The sequence below is a fragment of the Gracilinanus agilis genome, chromosome 6, assembly GCF_016433145.1.
Source record: "Gracilinanus agilis isolate LMUSP501 chromosome 6, AgileGrace, whole genome shotgun sequence".
Classification (NCBI taxonomy): Eukaryota; Metazoa; Chordata; class Mammalia; order Didelphimorphia; family Didelphidae; genus Gracilinanus; species Gracilinanus agilis.
The window spans coordinates 8497564-8504564 of NC_058135.1; the positions used below are offsets into that span (position 1 = coordinate 8497564).

The following is a 7001-nucleotide window of genomic DNA, read 5'->3' on the forward strand; positions in this document are numbered from 1 at the left end:
GTTACACTTTCTTCAAGATGGATATTCCGGCTTCCCTCAAACTCAGAGTATGTTGATTCTATTCCTCTTCTTCCCTTTCTTACTAATTAACTAATGAAGTAACCAAAGGTCTGTTTTAAACACAAAGGGGTTTATTGTCTTCTCAGGATAGATTGTCAGGGTAAAAGGATCAAGGAAGCCCTAACAGCCACTTAGAGAAACCTCAGGTAGGGGAAGGGAAGCAGGAATAGGAGATTGAGAAAGGACCTGCCTTTACTCAGCTCTCAAGGTGATTTTGAAATTAAAAGGGATTAGGATGATGGATACAAAACCTTCCTAGATAAATTACTGCAAGGGTAGGGCTAAACTCTCACAGATTTGAACTAACTCTCTGATTCACTCTCCTTATTCTTCTCAGACATTTAGGTAAGGGAAATGAAGGTAGAAAATGAGGTAGGGTAGGGAGATTCAAAGGTTTTATCTAAATTAACAAATCTCAAAAAACTGCAAAACTAGGCTAAGGTTTCAATCTCCAGAAGGAGCTCGGCTGGCCCTGGTTCCCTCCACGAGTTCCCAGGTCCAACTGAAACTCTTCCAAGATTCTAAAACCTCTTAACTGACATAAGCACTCAGCAAAAGCCTGCAAACTGTTAAGCCCTCCTCTCTGTATCACACTGATCATATTGTTTTGAGGCTCAAATGATGTGATATATGTAAACATTTATAAAACTTAGAGTGCTCTACATAATTATGATAATAATAGTAATAGAAGCCTTTTATGGAGCACTTCATAGCATTATAGTCCTAGAGCTGGAGAGGGGCCTCAGAGACCACTTGTTCATTTTAACAGATTAAAAAAAACCAAGGCCAAAGGAGGTAAAAAAAAAAAAAAAGGACCTCAGAGGCCATCAGGTATGACCTTTTCATTTTTTCTCTTTTTAAAAAATTGAATTAAAACTTTTGTTGTTCCATCTGAAGTTGCAAACTGTCTCCCTCCTTCCCTCCTGCCCCAACTCCAGAGAAGGCTACTGTTTGACAGGGACATTACCCTTCTTTTAGAGAAAAGGAAACCTGTTTGGTAAGGTGATTTGGTTTTCTTGTGGTCACACACTAACAAGGCAAAGGTGGGATTTTCACGTGGGTCTTCCCCACTTCTAGGTCCAAGGTTCCATTGATTACAGCACTCTTTCCCATTACTTGCTAACTTCCTGTTTTCTGTCCTTCAGGCTTCCCTTTTTTGATTTGGGGGTATTTCCTCCTCTCTATTCCTCTTTTTTGCTTCTACCCCTGTAGACTCCTCATGGAAGTAAGAGATGGTGAAAGAATGTGTAGAAATTTACAACCCATTGGCCACCTTGTTCAAATTTCAGTGTCCCCTTGAAACCTACGTGTTGTCTCATTTTTCTTCATAATTTAATAACATCATTTCTAATACAGATTATTGTTATATAGAAAAATGAGACAATAAAGAAACAAATATTTTTAAGTACCTACTATGTGCTGAGTACTTTACAAATATTATCTCATTTGATCTTCACAACAATAGGAGATTCAATTTTATAGTTTATTTTATAATCCCCATTTTATAGTTGGGTAAATTGAGGCAGAATGCTCAGAATTCCATTGCTGTAAGTAGCTAAAGCTAGAATTTGAACTCAAATCTTTTAAACTTCAATCCCATCACTGTTCCATCCAGCAGCTTAACAGTAACAAAAGGTTATTGTTAAGAGTGGAAAGGGAAGTACTGTAAATAATGTTTTTTGGTTTTTGGCTATGAGAACCCTGAGGAAAAGGGAAACTTTCTGAAGACAGATGTACAAGGTTCTTATCCACAAATTAATTTATAAAAGAAAGAAAGTCAGAGCAATAAATCAGAGACACTCATTGCAACATTGTGAATGAGGGTTCTGGGAGATGATGAGGAGTTTTGAAATGAAGTGACTTGATCAGATTCTCTCATCTGTTTCAGCAAAGTCCATCACATTGTATTGTTGCACAATGTTTCATGTTCTGTGTACAAAGTTCTCCTGGTTCTGCTCATTTTACTCTGCATCAATTCCTGGAGGTCTTTCTTGGAGGTATAATTGAAGAAATCTCACTGCCCATTTTAGGAGTGAAAAGAAAAAGAAAGAGAGAAATAATTAAAACTGTATTGGTACACAGGATAGTAGCCAATGAATATGGGCAGTATGAGTCTTTTGGGGGAGTTGAGTTCTGCCTCTACATTGCCTGGTCACTGTCAAGAGGAGAGTTTTGGTTTCTTCTCTCAGATGAGGGCCAACATTCTTCTGATGGAAATACTCGTAGCTCACCCCTTGTTACTTAAGGTTAGAAGGGGAAGAAAAAGCAGAACTATTAAAAAATTATTGTGCTTCTGCGTTCTTTGCTATTTACTCAATTTTCAGTTGAGAAAGTAAGAATAAAGTAGAATGGAGCCCCAAGGCCCTCTTAATGAGATAGAGAGCACCCAGCTCCTCCAGTGGAAAACACCCAAGCCAGATGAACTACATCCTGTGTTACTGAAAGAACTGGCAGATATGAATGGGGAACCACTACTGATCTTCTTTGTGAGATTGTAGAGAACATAAGGGCCACAACATTGGAGTCTTTGTGAGAGACTGTAGAAGTGCCTCAAGATTGGAGGAGCCTATTTTTTTTTTAGTTGTGTAACCCTTTATTAGTAACCAAAATAGAAGGTATCTATTGCATAACACATGTAGAAGTTGACTACACTGGAGATTTAATATATTTTAATACATATCATTTATAAATGCAATTTTCATTATGAAAAAGCTTCCATACTTTTTTGTCTGTTTACAATTTGCAAAACGATTCTGAAAGCTGAATGTATGTGCACAGGTATGCAAGGAGTGCAAATTTAGAATATGGTAAATGCTTTACAAGTTTTAATTGAAGGACCACCTGCTACCTTGACTTTACATCCATCATCACTTTATAAATCAAAAATATTTTGATTCTTCCCTTCCTTTTTTTTTTAAGTTTTTTTTAAGTTTTTTTTTTTAAGTTTCAGTGTACCCAAAGATCAGGAACTGTATCTTTTTTTAACCCTTACCTTCTGTCTTGGAACCAATACTGTGTATTGGTTCCAAGGGAGAAGAGTGGTAAGAGCTAGGCAATGGGGGTTAAGTGACTTGTGTTGTGAGGAAGATTAGTTAGTAATTAAGTATTAAGGTTGACCTAGCAGGAAGCCCGGAGCATTCTAGGATGGAATGAAGGAGCAGGAAGTGCCTTGTGCCCTGAGAGAGAGACTCCATTAGTGGTGGGCAAACTGTTGCCAGCCCTGGGAGACCTCAGACCCTGCTTCCTGATTTCCTTGGGATCCTGAGTGGAGGTGGATTTCCAGCAAGAGGAGAAGACCTACAGAGCAGAACCAAGCAGAGGAGGAGTTTGAGACCTGGTGGACAGCAACTTAAGTTCACTCACTCTACTTGGTATCTTGGACCACCTAGGATTTTGGCATCCTGTGAACCTCTTTGGAAAACTGTGAGAACCCTCAAAGCCACCCCTCTGATCCATAGCTGTGCTGTTCAAGTCTGGCTGGTACCAGGCTTGAATCAGCTTCCCAGAGACTGCACTGCTCCTTGGGCCCTGCCTGCTTAGATCACTAGATTAGAGTAGGGAAATCCTTCCCTTCCCCCTGTGGGTTTGTCTTTTAGGGTTTAAGTATAGAAATCCCTTTCCCACCTCTATTTTAGTTAAATTTAATTAAACTTGTTAAAACCTTCACCTGCCTGTTGGTGTTCAAAGTGTCTGGCCCAGTGGTGGCAGTTGGTCAACAGTCCCTTTGTCAGTTAGGAGCAGCTTAGCTGATCTGGTCTCCCTGTCCTGGTCCAGTCTCTCCTAAATCCCAGTGCGTGTACCCACAATCATTTAGATTTATTATAACATCCCTACTGTCTCCATTATTTATTATCTTTTCTACACTTGCCCAAGGTCATACAGCTAGGAAGTGTCTGAGGCTAAGTTTGAACCCAGGACCTCTCATTTCTAGGCCTGGCTCTCAATTCCCTGAGCCACCTAGCTGCTCCAACTCTATTTTTAAAAAAATTTAATTTTAAAAATATTTTCCTATGTTAAAATGACTCATATTCTTTTCTTTTCTTTTTTTTTTTTAAACCCTTGTACTTTGGTGTATTGTCTCATAGGTGGAAGATTGGTAAGGGTGGGCAATGGGGGTCAAGTGACTTGCCCAGGGTCACACAGCTGGGAAGTGGCTGAGGCCGGGTTTGAACCTAGGACCTCCCGTCTCTAGGCCTGACTCTCACTCCACTGAGCTACCCAGCTGCCCCTCATATTCTTTTCCTCTCCTCTTCTCTCCCCTGTCCTGGAGGCAACAAGCAATTCCTCTGGGCTGTACAAATGTTATCACTTGATTCCCATTTAGGAACTGTATCTTTGGAAGGGCTAGGATGGGACCCCATTTAGAGTATGAGTATATATGCAGGTAGTATCCTTGAGGATTCAGAATCTCAGTGGACTGAAAGTGCTCCAGCTACATAACTCACTGAACTTTCTTGCCAGTTCCTACCCTGACTTGACTGAGCATAGTTCAAAAATGAGAGGCTAATTTTCATTCCATTCTTCTGCAGCTGTTCTAGCATTTAGTAACACCCCAGTGGGATGTCTTCCACATACTGTGTTGGGATATTTCTTAAAGTCATTGTTAAAGCACAGGGGCTAGTTGTTCTGTCATGCTCATGCCCACTTTATCTAGATGTTCAATGCATCAGCAGAGTAACCGCAGTGGAACCTTTGACCTCCACGGCAGAAATCATAAAGAGGTAACTAGGGTCTGCTAGATATTTTCTGAAGAGTTTTCTGAATTCCAGTTCTTTTGACTCACTCAGAGCGCCAGCCAACACTTGTTTGTAGGCATGAGCAGCAGAAGACCCACAGTAAGCATAACCGGCACGGGGGCAGTATGGCTCTAGCTGGTCCTTTCGGGGACTGTGCTTGTGAAAGCCCACCTTCTACTTGTGCATTCTGGTGAGAACCTGAGGCTGTGTACCAGCTCCAGGAGCGAATGGCTTCTCAGCAGGTCACTTGGTTGGACATCTTGGAACCTCTACTGCCTGTGGTGGGGGAGGATGAGTGGGGAGGCAGCAGCGGTGGTGGCCACTGCAGGAATGGCTTGAGGAGGGGCCTGGGCCTAATTTTCAAACAGGGCAGAGGGTGGAGTCTACCAACTCTAGGTCAGTGAGCTTAGCTTTAGTTTATGTCCTCCCCACCCCAACAGTGCCCATTAGGAACCACAATGGATTCTTTGTAAGAACTCATTTCCTTTTTGGATAGATTTAGTAGATGGGTAAGGCCTAGAGCAGGAAAGGGACCTCTGAGGTAATCTTGTCCAACTTCCTTATTTTGCAGATGAGGAAATGAGCAAAGGGAGATTAGATGATGTGCCCAAGACTAATTAACAGTGAGCCTCAGAGGTGGGATCTGAACACAGGTCTTCTAATTCAGAGATGCTTTTCTTTCCATTGTATCACATGGAAAATGCTGTAGATATAATTTATCTGAATTCAGCTAAGCATTTTACAAAATCCCTCATTATCCTTGAGAAAGTAAGAGTTTTGATGGTGGTGCTCAAAATTAATTGAATAAATGCTTGGATCCCAAGAGGCATCAATCATGAACTAATGTCATCTTGGAGGGGAAGTCTTTAGTGGGAAACTAGTCAGATCTGTGGTTGATCTTATGCTATCGAGCCATTTTACCAATTAATTGTCTGCTAGCACAGACAGTAGGATTATCACATTTGCTGATAACACCAAGTTAAATATATTAGATAACAATCACTATACAAAGAAATGTTAGTGTGTCATCATCCCTCACAACAAGAAATTTAATACCCAAAATAACCACAGAGATCTGTGATTTCATTATTTTGGAAGTTCTCTCCAACAATGCAGATAGTGACCTATTCATGCTTCCCCCTACTTGTATTGTACACTCTTGTTCATATCCTTCCACAAATTCCCCACAGGAAGCCCACTCAGCATGCTGGAGACCTTTCCCACTTTCTCACAACATTCTGAGTGTACCAGTAGAGGATTCTGGTCATCTCTCATCCTGGCCACTTGACTAACTCATCTCTTCTTTATTCTTTGATGACATTGTTTACATTTTAATTCTTGAAGGATTGAGGGAATTTTTTAGATAACATTTTATTTCCCCCCAATTACATGTAGAAACCATTTTAAACATTCATTTCCTCATATTTTGATTTCAAAATCTTTCCTTTCCTCTACACCCCCTCCCTGAGACGTAAGTAATTTGATAGAGGCTATCCATGTGCTACCATATATAACATATTTCCCAATTGAAGGAATTTTAATCATTATTTGAGTCACTAGTTCCAGTGATTTGATTGACTTTCTAGAAAGAGGGCTGGATTTGCCCAGGAGGCCTAAATTCAGATCTCCTGACACTTATTAAGTTGGGTTATTATAGGCAAGTCATTTTATCTGTTTGTGCCTCAGGTAACTCCCCAGAACCGTGTTGGCAAACCTTTTCCAAGTTCCAGTGCCCGGAAGGCAAATTCAAGCTGTCTGTGAGCACCCCCCAATCCCCCAATTATGGGAGAGAACTGAGGAAGGAAGTGCTTGGTGTGGATGGCTGGACAGAGGAATGGGGCATGCAAAAAATGGCCTTGAGTGATGGGAAGAAGGGGACAGAGCAGCTCCCCAGTGCTGTCTTTGCCAATGCTGCCCTAGAACCTAGTTACTAAATGAGAGAAAGCTTGATATAGTGGGGGGAAATAGGGGCTTTGGAGAACGCCACTTTTAATACTGTTGTTTTCTGAAATGCCTTACGTGTTGCAGTCTGCTCATATCCATTATGCCCCGTTGACCTCTTTCTAATATATATTTTTTTATTTCTTGAAAGACTGTAGCATTCTATGCTTCACTGTCATGGAGTGACAAAGGTAGAATGTTGGTATTAGACACAAATATCTTTATTTCTCGAGGAAGATTTGAGTCACTAAAGAAACTTGGCAA

General features: G+C 40.8%; 1 pseudogene; it reads right to left on the bottom strand.

Annotated features, from left to right (window-relative positions):
• Positions 1 to 4469: 4469 nt before the first annotated feature.
• On the bottom strand, positions 4470 to 5055 carry LOC123252052 (annotated as a pseudogene).
• Between the last annotated feature and the right edge of the window lie 1946 nt (positions 5056 to 7001).